The sequence below is a fragment of the Megalopta genalis genome, chromosome 10, assembly GCF_051020955.1.
Source record: "Megalopta genalis isolate 19385.01 chromosome 10, iyMegGena1_principal, whole genome shotgun sequence".
Taxonomy (NCBI): domain Eukaryota; kingdom Metazoa; phylum Arthropoda; class Insecta; order Hymenoptera; family Halictidae; genus Megalopta; species Megalopta genalis.
This window is the reverse complement of record NC_135022.1, coordinates 8,567,139-8,584,617: the sequence shown is the minus strand read 5'-3', so window position 1 is coordinate 8,584,617 and position 17,479 is coordinate 8,567,139.

Genomic DNA, 17,479 nt, shown 5'->3' with positions numbered 1-17,479 from the left:
AAGCCGTGGCCTTGGCATTGAAGTCCCCCAGGACCAGCACCGGACGGGGATGGCAGCGGGAGACGCATCTCCCTACCCCGTCCAGATACTGCTCAAACTCTTCGAGGGACCACCTTGGAGGTGCGTATATCGCCACAACCGCGGTGCCGCCCCAATCGACGGTCACGTATCCCAGGCCGCGCTCGATAAGCGAGCACGGCGGGGACCCCGGCCTCCCAGCCCAAATAATCGCGGCGGAGCCAATCGAGTCCCCCATCCAGTGTGGATGTTTGGGGACCCTGTGCGGCTCCGCCACGACTGCCAACCCGGCACCCCGCTCGGCCAGGCATTGAAACAGGAGATCCTGCGCTCTGGCCGAGCAGTTGAGGTTAACTTGTATTATCGGGCCCGGGGGCCCCATTACACAGCCGTGTCCATCGCCGTCACGGCCGCGGATGCGGTGGCGTCAGGGACTTTAGTGGCCCCATTCGCCCCCGCGGGTGCGGCGGTAGCATCAGGCGGTGCCGCCTTTTCGTTGCTGGCTACGGTGGTCGCTGCCTTGGCCATCGTGGTTTCCTTCCCTTTTTTATTGAATCTGGCAGACGACCTTTGGCCGCCTACCTTGCCTCGCCTCGCACTGACAGGACACGCCCGGCCGCCGAGGCGGTGACCAGAAGGCCTGCCCGCGCCCGCACAAAGCGGACAATTGGGCGTGGCCGTACAGGCTGCCACCTTATGGTCCCGACTGCCGCATCTATAGCAGCAGTCGGACCTATCCTCGGCAGAAGTGCACCGCTGACTGGTGTGGCCAACATCAAGGCAACGGTAACACTGCAGAGGCCGGGCACTCAGGGCCTCCACGGCTGCATGGGTCCAGCCGACGGTTATCCGGCCCGCGACAGCAACCCTGCGAGCGGCCGCGGCAGGACATCGGACCCAGAGGGTGCCCAATCCCGAGGGGGAAGACCGGATTTCGCCGGTATTGATGTCCCCCTCGCTGCACCCGCCCACGCGGGCAACAGCCGCAGCGACCTCCGCCGGCGTGGTCGAATCGACCAGGCCGCGCACCCTAAGGTCAGCTTTTTTGACCGGACGCGCGACCTTTACGCCGGTGCCTGCCAGCGCTTCCGCCACTTTTGTGGCGAGGACGGTGGCCTTGGCGGCCCCATCGGTGCCAGGGACTTCCAAAATTAACCCCCCAGTCACCGCCCTTCGCGGCCTCAGCGAGGCGATGCCAATTTCTGCCAGGTCCACCTTGGACCTGGCAGTGGCCATCGCCTGCGCGTAAGTAATGTCCACGCCAGACGGAACCGTTATGGTAACCGCTGCTGTGCGTGGCTGTCGCGGAGGCAGGGGTGTCTTCCTGGGGGCCGCCGGGACCACCCGTCCTTTTTTATTATTCGCCGCCGCAGTGGCCTTGGCAGCCGCCTTTTTAGCCTTGCGGCCAACCACCTGGGACCACGCCTCCTGGGGCGGAGGCGCGGCAGAGGGTAGCGCCGATTCTGCTCGCGGTCGAGCGGGCTCCGTCTGGGCCGCTATAGCCGCCCCAGCTTTCCCACCTTTCTTCTTCTTCTTCGTCTTCCGCCCCACCCTGTCCGAAGACTGTGAGGGGACGGACGGCCCAGGTGCCACCGATCGCAGGGCCGAGTCCGTTCGCGGCGCGAGCTCCCTCCTGAATGACGCCAATTTGGCGTCTATCAGGGCGCTTATCTGCGCCAGAAAATCTGCGGGCGCAGTCGCATGTGGGGGCGAGGACTTTTCTTGCCCGGAGCGTTGGCAGTCCCGGGCGGCGACGATCGGCGGCGATACTGAGCCCTCTCCCGGGCGCGGCGGCGGAGGCATTGCGGCAGCAGCCGTACTCGCCTCCACCACCTGCCGGAGCCGAGCCACCTCCGCCCGCAGCTCCGTCATTTGCCCCCTGAGGACGGCATTCTCTGCCTCCAGGGCACGCGTGGCGTCGGTAGCTGACCTAACCGCAAGCTCGGACACCCCCACCCTGCCGTTTAAGGCGGCCACCCTTAGGGCGCGGGCCAAATTGCCCTTCAGCCCCTTTGACACGCCGGAGATCCTGGCCACTTCATCCAGGCTCTCCAATATAGCGGCCGCGACATCCCGCGTTGGACGGTTGCGGAAATTTTCCGCTATATCCGTCTCGTCCGGGAGCGGGACGCTCGACCGCGATGGTCTCGGCACGGGGGCTCCCGGGTCGAATATCGCCGCCACCTCCCTTGCCTCGGCCTCCAGCTGCGAAGCCTCGGCCAGCCTAAGTTTGGCCTCTGCGAGGCCAACATATTCGCCGGTCGTCGGCGGCCGTCCTCTCTTCCTCGCGACGAGGAAGCCCGGGACACTCTGCGATGAGTGATTTGAGGAGACAGAGAAATCTGACTCCTCCCCCTCATCGCACTCACCAAGGCCCGCTGCGGTCCTCTTTTTGCCGCGTGTTGCAGAATGCCTCCGCGACACCGGCTCTGTACATCTTTTGAGGCGCACGATAGGCCCGCGCACCTCCACCTCACGCTCGTTTCCCCCCTCCCCGGTTGTTTGTGAAAAAGAATCCATAATTGGTCCCACGAGTGTGGTCGGAAAGAAGGTCACCCCGGGCAGAGCCGCCATACCCGGGGAAGGCTAATACACCCGGGGGTCGCCAGGTACCTCGGGGTTGTCCGCTAAAGATTGGTGCACCCACCAACCATAGCTGGCGCTTACTCCAGCTACACCCTCATCACCGCGCAACACTGCTTGGGGCTAGGGATTTTTTAGAGAGGTTGTCATCCTCGCGGCCCGGCCGGTTAAGGCAAGACCCCCGTTCCTGTAAAACATGACCACAGGTTTACGGTATGTGTCCGACTTTAGTTGGCCCCTCACCTCAAGCCACTCCGGCATGGTAGAACCTGCCAGGGAATAAATTCCCCGCCGGCACAGCCTTGAGGATCATTAGGGCACGAAGCCCCCCCACCACGACAAGGTAGCGGACACGGGGGGGAACCTTGACATAACCTTGACATAACCTTGACATAACCTTGACATAACCTTGACATAACCTTGACATAACCTTGACATAACCTTGACATAACCTTGACATAACCTTGACATAACCTTGACATAACCTTGACATAACCTTGACATAACCTTGACATAACCTTGACATAACCTTGACATAACCTTGACATAACCTTGACATAACCTTGACATAACCTTGACATAACCTTGACATAACCTTGACATAACCTTGACATAACCTTGACATAACCTTGACATAACCTTGACATAACCTTGACATAACCTTGACATAACCTTGACATAACCTTGACGTAACCTTGACATAACCTTGACATAACCTTGACATAACCTTGACATAACCTTGACATAACCTTGACATAACCTTGACATAACCTTGACATAACCTTGACATAACCTTGACATAACCTTGACATAACCTTGACATAACCTTGACATAACCTTGACATAACCTTGACATAACCTTGACATAACCTTGACATAACCTTGACATAACCTTGACATAACCTTGACATAACCTTGACATAACCTTGACATAACCTTGACATAACCTTGACATAACCTTGACATAACCTTGACATAACCTTGACATAACCTTGACATAACCTTGACATAACCTTGACATAACCTTGACATAACCTTGACATAACCTTGACATAACCTTGACATAACCTTGACATAACCTTGACATAACCTTGACATAACCTTGACATAACCTTGACATAACCTTGACATAACCTTGACATAACCTTGACATAACCTTGACATAACCTTGACATAACCTTGACATAACCTTGACATAACCTTGACATAACCTTGACATAACCTTGACATAACCTTGACATAACCTTGACATAACCTTGACATAACCTTGACATAACCTTGACATAACCTTGACATAACCTTGACATAACCTTGACATAACCTTGACATAACCTTGACATAACCTTGACATAACCTTGACATAACCTTGACATAACCTTGACATAACCTTGACATAACCTTGACATAACCTTGACATAACCTTGACATAACCTTGACATAACCTTGACATAACCTTGACATAACCTTGACATAACCTTGACATAACCTTGACATAACCTTGACATAACCTTGACATAACCTTGACATAACCTTGACATAACCTTGACATAACCTTGACATAACCTTGACATAACCTTGACATAACCTTGACATAACATAACCTTGACATAACCTTGACATAACCTTGACATAACCTTGACATAACATAACCTTGACATAACCTTGACATAACCTTGACATAACCTTGACATAACCTTGACATAACCTTGACATAACCTTGACATAACCTTGACATAACCTTGACATAACCTTGACATAACCTTGACATAACCTTGACATAACCTTGACATAACCTTGACATAACCTTGACATAACCTTGACATAACCTTGACATAACCTTGACATAACCTTGACATAACCTTGACATAACCTTGACATAACCTTGACATAACCTTGACATAACCTTGACATAACCTTGACATAACCTTGACATAACCTTGACATAACCTTGACATAACCTTGACATAACCTTGACATAACCTTGACATAACCTTGACATAACCTTGACATAACCTTGACATAACCTTGACATAACCTTGACATAACCTTGACATAACCTTGACATAACCTTGACATAACCTTGACATAACCTTGACATAACCTTGACATAACCTTGACATAACCTTGACATAACCTTGACATAACCTTGACATAACCTTGACATAACCTTGACATAACCTTGACATAACCTTGACATAACCTTGACATAACCTTGACATAACCTTGACATAACCTTGACATAACCTTGACATAACCTTGACATAACCTTGACATAACCTTGACATAACCTTGACATAACCTTGACATAACCTTGACATAACCTTGACATAACCTTGACATAACCTTGACATAACCTTGACATAACCTTGACATAACCTTGACATAACCTTGACATAACCTTGACATAACCTTGACATAACCTTGACATAACCTTGACATAACCTTGACATAACCTTGACATAACCTTGACATAACCTTGACATAACCTTGACATAACCTTGACATAACCTTGACATAACCTTGACATAACCTTGACATAACCTTGACATAACCTTGACATAACCTTGACATAACCTTGACATAACCTTGACATAACCTTGACATAACCTTGACATAACCTTGACATAACCTTGACATAACCTTGACATAACCTTGACATAACCTTGACATAACCTTGACATAACCTTGACATAACCTTGACATAACCTTGACATAACCTTGACATAACCTTGACATAACCTTGACATAACCTTGACATAACCTTGACATAACCTTGACATAACCTTGACATAACCTTGACATAACCTTGACATAACCTTTTTTTTTTTTTTATTTTACGTGGAGGAAATCTGCTCGCCAGACACCCCCGCCCCGCCCGGGGGAGCGGGACGAGGGTAGTGTGGGGTTTGACCCACTAAAACCTCCACGGCGACCTGAGGACGCAGGACCGATCGCTGGCGATTCAACGGGGGAGCCTCGGGAACTCTTGAAGAACACTACCGCGGCTCCCTCTCGCCTGGCCGGCCATCAGGATGGTAACGATGGCCGGCCGCGTCCCGGGGGGAAATAAAATAAATCCTCCCCCCTAAAATCCATTTAAATTCGGCGGCGCGAGGGGTCGCACCCCGCACCGCCCCGACACGGCGACCGCGCGATAGGTGACCAGGGCCCCCGCCCTGATCACAGCGGCCGCCGGGGGGACGGCGAGTATATTGGAGGAGGATCACAATTATCCCTCGCCTCCTTCAGGCGACTCGTCATCCCCCACTCACAACAGGGGAGGTCCTCCTCTGTTGGCGGGCGGCGGGCAATGAAACCAGCATGTACTGGTACACCCGCCGCCCGCCTACTCTCAGCTGCCCGGGGTTTCTCGGCGTGGGCGCGCACGCCGTCCCCGGGCACGTCGGGCGGGATCTGTAAGCTCCCGATCCCGCTCGGCAGCCTCCTTCCGCGACATAACCTCCTCGCAGAAAGAGATTGCTGCCGCCCACTTCCCCGGGCTCTCCAGCATGGCCCCAACTAGGCTGGAGAGTGCGAGGTCGTGGCCGACTTCTCGTTTTAGGACTCGGCGCAGCGCTGAAAAGGCGGGACATTCCTCCAGCGTGTGCTGCGCCGAGTCTTCCTCCGCGCCACAATGGTGGCACACCGTCGTCGCTTCCCGCCCGATGCGACACAGGTAGACACCGAAGCAGCCATGCCCGGTGAACACCTGCGTCGCACGGTAGGAGAGCCTGCCATGCCGTCTCTCCCGCCACGAGGTGAAGTGCGGCAGGAGAGCCCCGGGGACGCGCTCGCCGGCGTGGGAGCAAAGCTCGGCACGCCATCTGGCGAGCGCTAGTCGCCGGGCCTGGAGCTCGAAGCCCTCGACCATCTCTCGCTCCGGCGGGGCCCCTCGAGCACGGCTGGCGATGCTTGTGCGCCCATAAACATAGGCGCGCACCGCCGCTTGAAGCTCGAAGGGAAGTTCTCCCGCCAGAGCAAGCGCCGCCACGGTAGACGCGGTGCGGTAACCTCTTATAAGGCGGATGGCCATCCGCCTCTGCAGCCGGCGCAACAACAGCGTGTTGCGCCGGCTGGTCATCACGTACGGCGCCCATATTGGGGCACCGTATAAGGCCATAGACCGCACCACGCCCAGGTATAGGCGGCGCACCAAATCTCCCGGTCCCCCGAGGTTGGGCAGCAGGCGGCCCAAAGAGGCCGCCGCCTTTTCGACTCGGGGGACGAGACGGTCGAGATGCGCATCGAAGCTCCAGCGGCTGTCGAGTATCAGTCCGAGATATTTCAACTCGGACTTCACCTCGACGCAGGCTTCTCCAACCCGGATCCACGATCTGGCCGGTGGCCGAGACCGAGGCCGTCCGTGGAACCAGACAGCCTCGGCCTTCTCCGGGGCTATTTTCAGCCCCAGATCGCGGATCCTCGCGACGACGGCTGCCACCGCAACCTCTGCTCGTCGGATGGTCCTCTCGAAGGTACTCCCGACAGCGACCACCAACGTGTCGTCCGCGTAGCAGACGAGGGTGGCACCGTCGGGCAGGGAGGCCTTCTCCAGGACCGCGTTGTAACCGAGGTCCCACAGGAGCGGTCCTAAAACGGACCCCTGCGGGACCCCGCGGTCCACTTCCCTCCGTATCATCCCGCACCGGCCCGGGTATTCAACCCACCTGTCCCGCAGGTAGGCCCCGATCACCCGCCTCAGATAGGGAGGCACCTGGTGATCGACGAGGGCCTCCCTAATGGCGGACCAGGGCAGGGTGTTGAACGCATTGACGATGTCAATGGACACCGCCAAGCACACCCCGCCCCTTGCCACGGCATTGTCCGAGAGGGACTTGAGGCGGTCGATTGCGTCGACCGTCGATCGCCCCTCCCGGAAGCCAAACTGGCAGTCCGCCAGATCTGGGCCGTCGCGGGACAGGTGTCTGGAGAGGCGGGCAACAATGATCTTCTCGAAGATCTTGCCCGCCTCATCCAGGAGACAAATGGGCCGGTACGCGGAGGGAGAATCACCCGGCCTCCCATCCTTCCTCAAGAGGACCATCCGACTTTCTCTCCATAGGTCGGGGAACGTCCCCGACCTCAGGAGCCCAGAGTAGAGGCTCCTCAGCCTCTCCCCCAGGACGCTCGCGGCGAGCAACCAGACCCGGCCGGGGATACCGTCCGGCCCCGGGGCGGTATTCTTGCCCCGGAGCCATTTGACGACCCCGGCCATCTCCTCCGTCGCGACCTCAAGATCCGGGGACCACTCATGTTCCTCTGGCTCAGGGACGGGCCGGGACGCCTCCCCGCCAACGGGGAATAAAGCGTCCACGACCCTCCCGAGCAGCCCCGGATCCAGGCTCTCCGTCACGGGGGGCGCCCAGGGACGTAATCGTCCCAATGCCATCTTGTATGGGCGCCCCCACGGATCTCGGTTCAGAGAGCCGAGGAGATCGCGCCAGGCCTGGTCCTTTGCCCGCCTGATGGCCAGCTGCAGGGCGACCACCTTCTCCCGATATAGCCCGTACAGCTGGGCAGCCAGCACGTCGTCCGTTCGTCGTCGTCGACGGGCGCGAGCGTACTGGCGTCGCGCGCGAACGCACTCGGTGCGTAATTCCGCTATCTCGCGCGACCACCAGTACACCGCCTTCCTCGGGAAGACCCTGGCCCGTGGCATGGCGACGTCGCAAACCGACGTCATTGCGCCCCGGAACCAATGGGCCTCCCCATTCCCGTCGACTGGCCCGGTCGGTGTTGCTGGCCAGGCCACGACGTGGGCTGCCGCCATCAGAGCGTCCTGGTCGAGGCGCTTCAGCGCCCACCGCGGCTGAGGCGAACCGTCATCGGCGGGGCGACGACGGGTTGTCGATGGTGGGGCGGCGGATAGGTCGAGAACTATGTAACTATGGTCAGACAACGTCTCGACCCCTTCCGCCACCCTCCACCCCGTAATACGGCGCGCGGCCGGGGGTGTTGCCCACGAAAGGTCAACGATGGACCCCCCGTTATGCCGCACGCACGTATGGACCGAGCCCGTGTTCAGGAGACGGAGCTCCAGTCCCGCCGCCCAATCCAGCACCTCCCGGCCCCTCGAGTCAGTCCCGGGAGAACCCCAAGCCGTGGCCTTGGCATTGAAGTCCCCCAGGACCAGCACCGGACGGGGATGGCAGCGGGAGACGCATCTCCCTACCCCGTCCAGATACTGCTCAAACTCTTCGAGGGACCACCTCGGAGGTGCGTATATCGCCACAACCGCAGTGCCGCCCCAATCGACGGCCACGTATCCCAGGCCGCGCTCGATAAGCGAGCACGGCGGGGACCCCGGCCTCCCAGCCCAAATAATCGCGGCGGAGCCAATCGAGTCCCCCATCCAGTGTGGATGTTTGGGGACCCTGTGCGGCTCCGCCACGACTGCCAACCCGGCACCCCGATCGGCCATGCATTGAAACAGGAGATCCTGCGCTCTGGCCGAGCAGTTGAGGTTAACTTGTATTATCGGGCCCGGGGGCCCCATTACACAGCCGTGTCCATCGCCGTCACGGCCGCGGATGCGGTGGCGTCTGGGACTTTAGTGGCCCCATCCGCCCCCGCGGGCGCGGCGGTAGCATCAGGCGGTGCCGCCTTTACGTTGCTGGCCACGGTGGTCGCTGCCTTGGCCATCGTGGTTTCCTTCCTCTTTTTATTAAATCTGGCAGACGGCCTTTGGCCGCCTCCCTTGCCTCGCCGCGCACTGGCAGGACATGCCCGGCTGCCGAGACGGTGGCCAGACGGCTTGCCCGCGCCCGCACAAAGCGGACAATGGGGCGTGGCCGTACAGGCTGCCACCTTATGGTCCCGACTGCCGCATCTATAGCAGCAGTCGGACCTATCCTCGGCAGAAGTGCACCCCTGACTGGTGTGGCCAACACCAAGGCAACGGTAACACTGCAGAGGCCGGGCACTCAGGGCCTCCACGGCTGCCTGGGTCCAGCCGACGGTTATCCGGCCCGCGACAGCAACCTTGCGAGCGGCCGCGGCAGGACATCGCACCCAGAGGGTGCCCAATCCCGAGGGGGAAGACCGGATTTCGCCGGTATTGATGTCCCCCTCGCTGCACCCGCCCACGCGGGCAACAGCCGCAGCGACCTCCGCCGGCGTGGTCGAATCGACCAGGCAGCGCACCCTAAGGTCAGCTTTTTTGACCGGACGCGCGACCTTTACGCCGGTGCCTGCCAGTGCTTCCGCCACTTTTGTGGCGAGGACGGTGGCCTTGGCGGCCCCATCGGTGCCAGGGACCTCCAAAATTAACCCCCCAGTCACCGCCCTTCGCGGCCTCAGCGAGGCGATGCCAATTTCTGCCAGGTCCACCTTGGACCTGGCAGTGGCCATCGCCTGCGCGTAAGTAATGTCCACGCCAGACGGAACCGTTATGGTAACCGCAGCTGTGCGTGGCGGTCGAGGAGGCAGGGGTGTCTTCCTGGGGGCCGCCGGGACCACCCGTCCTTTTTTATTCGCGGCCGCAGTGGCCTTGGCAGCCGCCTTTTTGGCCTTCCGGCCAACCACCCGGGACCATGCCTCCTGGGGTGGAGGCGCGGCGGAGGGTGGGGCCAATTCTGCTCGCGGTCGTGCAGGCTTCGTCTGGGCCGCTTTAGCCGCCCCAGCTTTCTCACCTTTCTTTTTCTTCTTCGTCCTCCGCCCCACCCTGTCCGAAGACTGTGAGGGGACGGACGGCCCAGGGGCCACCGATCGTAGGGCCGAGTCCGTTCGCGGCGCGAGCTCCTTCCTGAATGACGCCAATTTGGCGTCTATCAGGGCGCCTATTTGCGCCAGAAAATCTGCAGGCGCAGCCGCAGGTGGTGGCGAGGACTTTTCTTGCCTGGAGCGATGGCAATCCCGGGCGCCGACGATCGGCGGCGATACTGAACCCTCTCCCGGGCATCGTGGCGGAGGCATTGCGGCAGCAGCCGTTCTCGCCTCCACCACCTGCCGGAGCCGGGCCACCTCCGCCTGCAGCTCCGTCATTTGCCCCCTGAGGACGGCATTTTCGGCCTCCAGGACACGCGTGGCGTCGGTAGCTGACCTCACTGCCAGCTCCGACACCCCTACCCTGCCGTTTAAGGCGGCCACCCTCAGGGCGCGGGCCAAGTTGCCCTTCAGCCCCTTTGACACACCGGAGATCCTGGCCACCTCATCCAGGCTCTCCAATATAGCGGCCGCGACATCCCGCGTCGGACGGTTACGGAAATTTTCCGCGATATCCGTCTCGTCCGGGAGCGGAACGCTCGACCGCGATGGTCTCGGCACGGGGGCACCCGGGTCGAATATCGCCGCCACCTCTCTTGCCTCGGCCTCCAACTGCGAGGCCTCGGCCAGCCTAAGTTTGGCCTCTGCGAGGCCAACATATTCGCCGGTCGTCGGCGGCCGTCCTCTCTTCCTCGCCGACGAAGAGCCCGGGACACTCTGCGATGAGTGGTTTGAGGAGACAGAGAAATCTGACTCCTCCCCCTCATCGCACTCACCAAGGCCCGCTGCGGTCCTCTTTTTGCCGCGTGTTGCCGAATGCCTCCGCGACACCGGCTCTGTACATCTTTTGAGGCGCACGATAGGCCCGCGCACCTCCACCTCACGCTCGTTTCCCCCCTCCCCGGTTATTTGTGAAAAAGAATCCATAATTGGTCCCACGAGTGTGGTCGGAAAGAAGGTCACCACGGGCAGAGCCGCCATACCCGGGGAAGGCTAATACACCCGGGGGTCGCCAGGTACCCCGGGGTTGTCCGCTAAAGATTGGTGCACCCACCAACCGTAGCTGGCGCTTACTCCAGCTACACCCTCATCACCGCGCAACACTGCTTGGGGCTAGGGATTTTTTAGAGAGGTTGTCATCCTCGCGGCCCGGCCGGTTAAGGCAAGACCCCCGTTCCTGTAAAACATGACCACAGGTTTACGGTATGTGTCCGACTTTAGTTGGCCCCTCCCCTCAAGCCACTCCGGCATGGTAGAACCTGCCAGGGAATAAATTCCCCGCCAGCACAGCCTTGAGTATCATTAGGGCACGAAGCCCCCCCACCACGACAAGGTAGCGGACACGGGGGGGAACCTTGACATAACCTTTTTTTTTTTTTTTTTTTTTTTTTTTTTTTTTTTTTTTTTTTTTTTTTTTTTTTTTTTTTTTTTTTTTTTTTTTTTTTTTTTTTATTTTACGTGGAGGAAATCTGCTCTCCAGACACCCCCGCCCCGCCCGGGGGAGCGGGACGAGGGTAGTGTGGGGTTTGACCCACTAAAACCTCCACGGCGACCTGAGGACGCAGGACCGATCGCTGGCGATTCAACGGGGGAGCCACGGGAACTCTTGAAGAACACTACCGCGGCTCCCCCTCGCCTGGCCGGCCATCAGGATGGTAACGATGGCCGGCCGCGTCCCGGGGGGAAATAAAATAAATCCTCCCCCCTAAAATCCATTTAAATTCGGCGGCGCGAGGGGTCGCACCCCGCACCGCCCCGACACGGCGACCTCGCGACAGGTGACCAGGGCCCCCGCCCTGATCACAGCGGCCGCCGGGGGGACGACGAGTATATTGGAGGAGGATCACAGTTAACCCACGCCTCCTCAGGCGACTCGTCATCCCCCACTCCCAACAGTGGAGGTCCTCCTCTGTTGGCGGGCGGCGGGCAATGAAACCAGCTTGTTCTGGTACACCCGCCGCCCGCCTACTCTCAGCTGCCCGGGGTTTCTCGGCGCGGGCGCGCACGCCGTCCCCGGGCACGTCGGGCAGGATCTGTAAGCTCCCGATCCCGCTCGGCAGCCTCCTTCCGCGACATAACCTCCTCGCAGAAAGAGATTGCTGCCGCCCACTTCCCCGGGCTCTCCAGCATGGCCCCAACTAGGCTGGAGAGTGCGAGGTCGCGACCGACTTCCCGTTTTAGGACTCGGCGCAGCGCTGAAAAGGCGGGACATTCCTCCAGCGTGTGCTGCGCCGAGTCTTCCTCCGCGCCACAGTGGTGGCACACCGTCGTCGCTTCCCGCCCGATGCGACACAGGTAGACACCGAAGCAGCCATGCCCGGTGAACACCTGCGTCGCTCGGTAGGAGAGCCTGCCATGCCGTCTCTCCCGCCACGAGGTGAAGTGCGGCAGGAGAGCCCCGGGGACGCGCTCGCCGGCGTGGGAGCGAAGCTCGGCACGCCATCTGGCGAGCGCTAGTCGCCGGGCTTGGAGCTCGAAGCCCTCGACCGTCTCTCGCTCCGGCGGGGCCCCTCGAGCACGGCTGGCGATGCTTGTGCGCCCATAAACATAGGCGCGCACCGCCGCCTGAAGCTCGAAGGGAAGTTCACCCGCCAGAGCAAGCGCCGCCACGGTAGACGTGGTGCGGTAACCTCTTATGAGGCGGATGGCCATCCGCCTCTGCAGCCGGCGCAACAACAGCGTGTTGCGCCGGCTGGTCATCACGTACGGCGCCCAGATTGGGGCACCGTATAAGGCCATAGACCGCACCACGCCCAGGTATAGGCGGCGCACCAAATCTCCCGGTCCCCCGAGGTTGGGCAGCAGGCGGCCCAAAGAGGCCGCCGCCTTTTCGACTCGGGGGACGAGACGGTCGAGATGCGCATCGAAGCTCCAGCGGCTGTCGAGGATCAGTCCGAGATATTTCAACTGGGACTTCACCTCGACGCAGGCTTCTCCAACCCGGATCCACGATCTGGCCGGTGGCCGAGACCGAGGCCGTCCGTGGAACCAGACAGCCTCGGCCTTCTCCGGGGCTATTTTCAGCCCCAGATCGCGGATCCTCGCGACGACGGCTGCCACCGCAACCTCTGCTCGTCGGATGGTCCTCTCGAAGGTACTTCCGACGGCGACCACCAACGTGTCGTCCGCGTAGCAGACGAGGGTGGCACCGTCGGGCAGGGAGGCCTTTTCCAGGACCGCGTTGTAACCCAGGTCCCACAGGAGCGGTCCTAAAACAGACCCCTGCGGGACCCCGCGGTCCACTTCCCTCCGTATCATCCCGTACCGGCCCGGGTATTCGACCCACCTGTCCCGCAGGTAGGCCCCGATCACCCGCCTCAGATAGGGAGGCACCTGGTGATCGACGAGGGCCCCCCTAATGGCGGACCAGGGCAGGGTGTTGAACGCATTGACGATGTCAATGGACACCGCCAAGCACACCCCGCCCCTTGCCACGGCATTGTCCGAGAGGGACTTGAGACGGACGATAGCGTCGACCGTCGATCGCCCCTCCTGGAAGCCAAACTGGCAGTCCGCCAGATCTGGGCCGTCGCGGGACAGGTGCCTGGAGAGGCGGGCAACAATGATCTTCTCGAAGATCTTGCCCGCCTCATCCAGGAGACAAATGGGCCGGTACGCGGAGGGAGAATCCCCCGGCCTCCCTTCCTTCCTCAAGAGGACCATCCGACTTTCTCTCCATAGGTCGGGGAACGTCCCCGACCTCAGGAGCCCAGAGTAGAGGCTCCTCAGCCTCTCGCCCAGGACGCTCGCGGCGAGCAGCCAGACCCGGGCGGGGATACCGTCCGGCCCCGGGGCGGTATTCTTGCCCCGGAGCCATTTGACGACCCCGGCCATCTCCTCCGGCGCGACCTCAAGATCCGGGGACCACTCATGTTCCTCTGGCTCAGGGACAGGCCGGGACGCCTCCCCGCTAACGGGGAATAAAGCGTCCACGACCCGCCCGAGCAGCCCCGGATCCAGGCTCTCCGTCACGGGGGGCGCCCAGGGACGCAATAGTCCCAATACCATCTTGTATGGGCGCCCCCACGGATCTCGGTTTAGAGAGCCGAGGAGATCGCGCCAGGCCTGGTCCTTCGCTCGCCTGATGGCCAGCTGCAGGGCGACCACCTTCTCCCGATATCGCCCGTACAGCTGGGCAGCCAGAACGTCGTCCGTACGTCGTCGTCGACGGGCGCGAGCGTACTGGCGTCGCGCGCGGACGCACTCGGTGCGTAACTCCGCTATCGCGCGCGACCACCAGTGCACCGCCTTCCTCGGGAAGACCCTGGCCCGAGGCATGGCGACGTCGCAAATCGACGTCATTGCGCCCCGGAACCAATGGGCCTCCCCATTCCCGTCGACTGGCCCGGCCGGTGTTGCTGGCCAGGCCACGACGTGTGCTGCCGCCATCAGAGCGTCCTGGTCGATGCGCTTCAGCGCCCACCGCGGCTGAGGCGAACCTTCATCGGCGGGGCGACGACGGGGTGTCGATGGTGGGGCTGCGGAGAGGTCGAGAACTATGTATCTGTGGTCAGACAACGTCTCGACCCCTTCCGCCACCCTCCACCCCATAATACGGCGCGCGGCCGGGGGCGTTGCCCACGAAAGGTCAACGATGGACCCCCCGTTATGCCGCACGCACGTATGGACCGAGCCCTTGTTCAGGAGACGGAGCTCCAGTCCCGCCGCCCAATCAAGCACCTCCCGGCCCCTCGAGTCAGTCCCGCAGGAACCCCAAGCCGAGGCCTTGGCATTGAAGTCCCCCAGGACCAGCACCGGACGGGGATGGCAGCGGGAGACGCATCTCCCTACCCCGTCCAGATACTGCTCAAACTCCTCGAGGGACCACCTTGGAGGTGCGTATATCGCCACAACCGCGGTGCCGCCCCAATCGATGGCCACGTATCCCAGGCCGCGCTCGATAAGCGAGCACGGCGGGGACCCCGGCCTCCCAGCCCAAATAATCGCGGCGGAGCCAATCGAGTCCCCCATCCAGTGTGGATGTTTGGGGACCCTGTGCGGCTCCGCCACGACTGCCAACCCGGCACCCCGCTCGGCCAGGCATTGAAACAGGAGATCCTGCGCTCTGGCCGAGCAGTTGAGGTTAACTTGTATTATCGGGCCCGGGGGCCCCATTACACAGCCGTGTCCATCGCCGTCACGGCCGCGGATCCGGTGGCGTCTGGGACTTTAGTGGCCCCATCCGCCCACGCGGGCGCGGCGGTAGCATCAGGCGATGCTACCTTTTCGTTGCTGGCCACGGTGTTCGCTGCCTTGGCCATCGTGGTTTCCCTCCCCTTTTTATTATACCTGGCAGACGGCCTTTGGCCGCCTCCCCTGCCCCGCCCCGCACTGGCAGGGCAAGCCCGGCTGCCGAGGCGGTGACCAGACGGCTTGCCCGCGCCCGCACAAAGCGGACAATTGGGCGTGGCCGTACAGGCTGCCGCCTTATGGTCCCGACTGCCGCATCTATAGCAGCAGTCGGACCTATCCTCGGCAGAAGTGCACCGCTGACTGGTGTGGCCAACACCAAGGCAACGGTAACACTGCAGAGGCCGGGCACTCAGGGCCTCCACGGCTGCCTGGGTCCAGCCGACGGTTATCCGGCCCGCGACAGCAACCTTGCGAGCGGCCGCGGCAGGACATCGGACCCAGAGGGTGCCCAATCCCGAGGGGGAAGACCGGATTTCGCCGGTATTGATGTCCCCCTCGCTGCACCCGCCCACGCGGGCAACAGCCGCAGCGACCTCCGCCGGCGTAGTCGAATCGACCAGGCCGCGCACCCTAAGGTCAGCTTTTTTGACCGGTCGCGCGACCTTTACGCCGGTGCCTGCCAGCGCTTCCGCCACTTTTGTGGCGAGGACGGTGGCCTTGGCGGCCCCATCGGTGCCAGGGACCTCCAAAATTAACCCCCCAGTCACCGCCCTTCGCGGCCTCAGCGAGGCGATGCCAATTTCTGCCAGGTCCACCTTGGACCTGGCAGTGGCCATCGCCTGCGCGTAAGTAATGTCCACGCCAGACGGAACCGTTATGGTAACCGCTGCTGTGCGTGGCGGTCGAGGAGGCAGGGGTGTCTTCCTGGGGGCCGCCGGGACCACCCGTCCTTTTTTATTCGCGGCCGCAGTGGCCTTGGCAGCCGCCTTTTTGGCCTTCCGGCCAACCACCTGGGACCACGCCTCCTGGGGTGGAGGCGCGGCGGAGTGTGGGGCCAATTCGGCTCGCGGTCGAGCGGGCTCCGTCTGGGCCGCTTTAGCCGCCCCAGCTTTCCCACCTTTCTTCTTCTTCTTCGCCTTCCGCCCCACCCTGTCCGAAGACTGTGAGGGGACGGACGGGCCAGGGGCCACCGATCGCAGGGCCGAGTCCGTTCGCGGCGCGAGCTCCTTCCTGAATGACGCCAATTTGGCGTCTATCAGGGCGCCTATTTGCGCCAGAAAATATGCGGGCGCAGCCGCAGGCGGTGGCGAGGACTTTTCTTGCCAGGAGCGATGGCAATCCCGGGCGCCGACGATCGGCGGCGATACTGAGCCCTCTCCCGGGCGCGGTGGCGGAGGCATTGCGGCAGCAGCCGTTCTCGCCTCCACCACCTGCCGGAGCCGTGCCACCTCCGCCTGCAGCTCCGTCATTTGTCCCCTGAGGACGGCATTTTCGGCCTCCAGGACACGCGTGGCGTCGGTTGCTGACCTCACTGCCAGCTCCGACACCCCTACCCTGCCGTTTAAGGCGGCCACCCTCAGGGCGCGGGCCAAGTTGCCCTTCAGCCCCTTCGAAACGCCGGAGATCCTGGCCACCTCATCCAGGCTCTCCAATATAGCGGCCGCGACATCCCGCGTCGGACGGTTGCGGAAATTTTCCGCGATATCCGTCTCGTCCGGGAGCGGGACGCTCGACCGCGATGGTCTCGGCACAGGGGCTCCCGGGTCGAATATCGCCGCCACCTCCCTTGCCTCGGCCTCCAGCTGCGAAGCTTCGGCCAACCTAAGTTTGGCCTCTGCGAGGCCAACATATTCGCCGGTCGTCGGCGGCCGTCCTCTCTTCCTCGCTGACGACGAGCCCGGGACACTCTGCGATGAGTGGTGGGAGGAGACAGAGAAATCTGACTCCTCCCCCTCATCGCACTCACCAAGGCCCGCTGCGGTCCTCTTTTTGCCGCGTGTCGCCGAATGCCTCCGCGACACCGGCTCTGTGCATCTTTTGA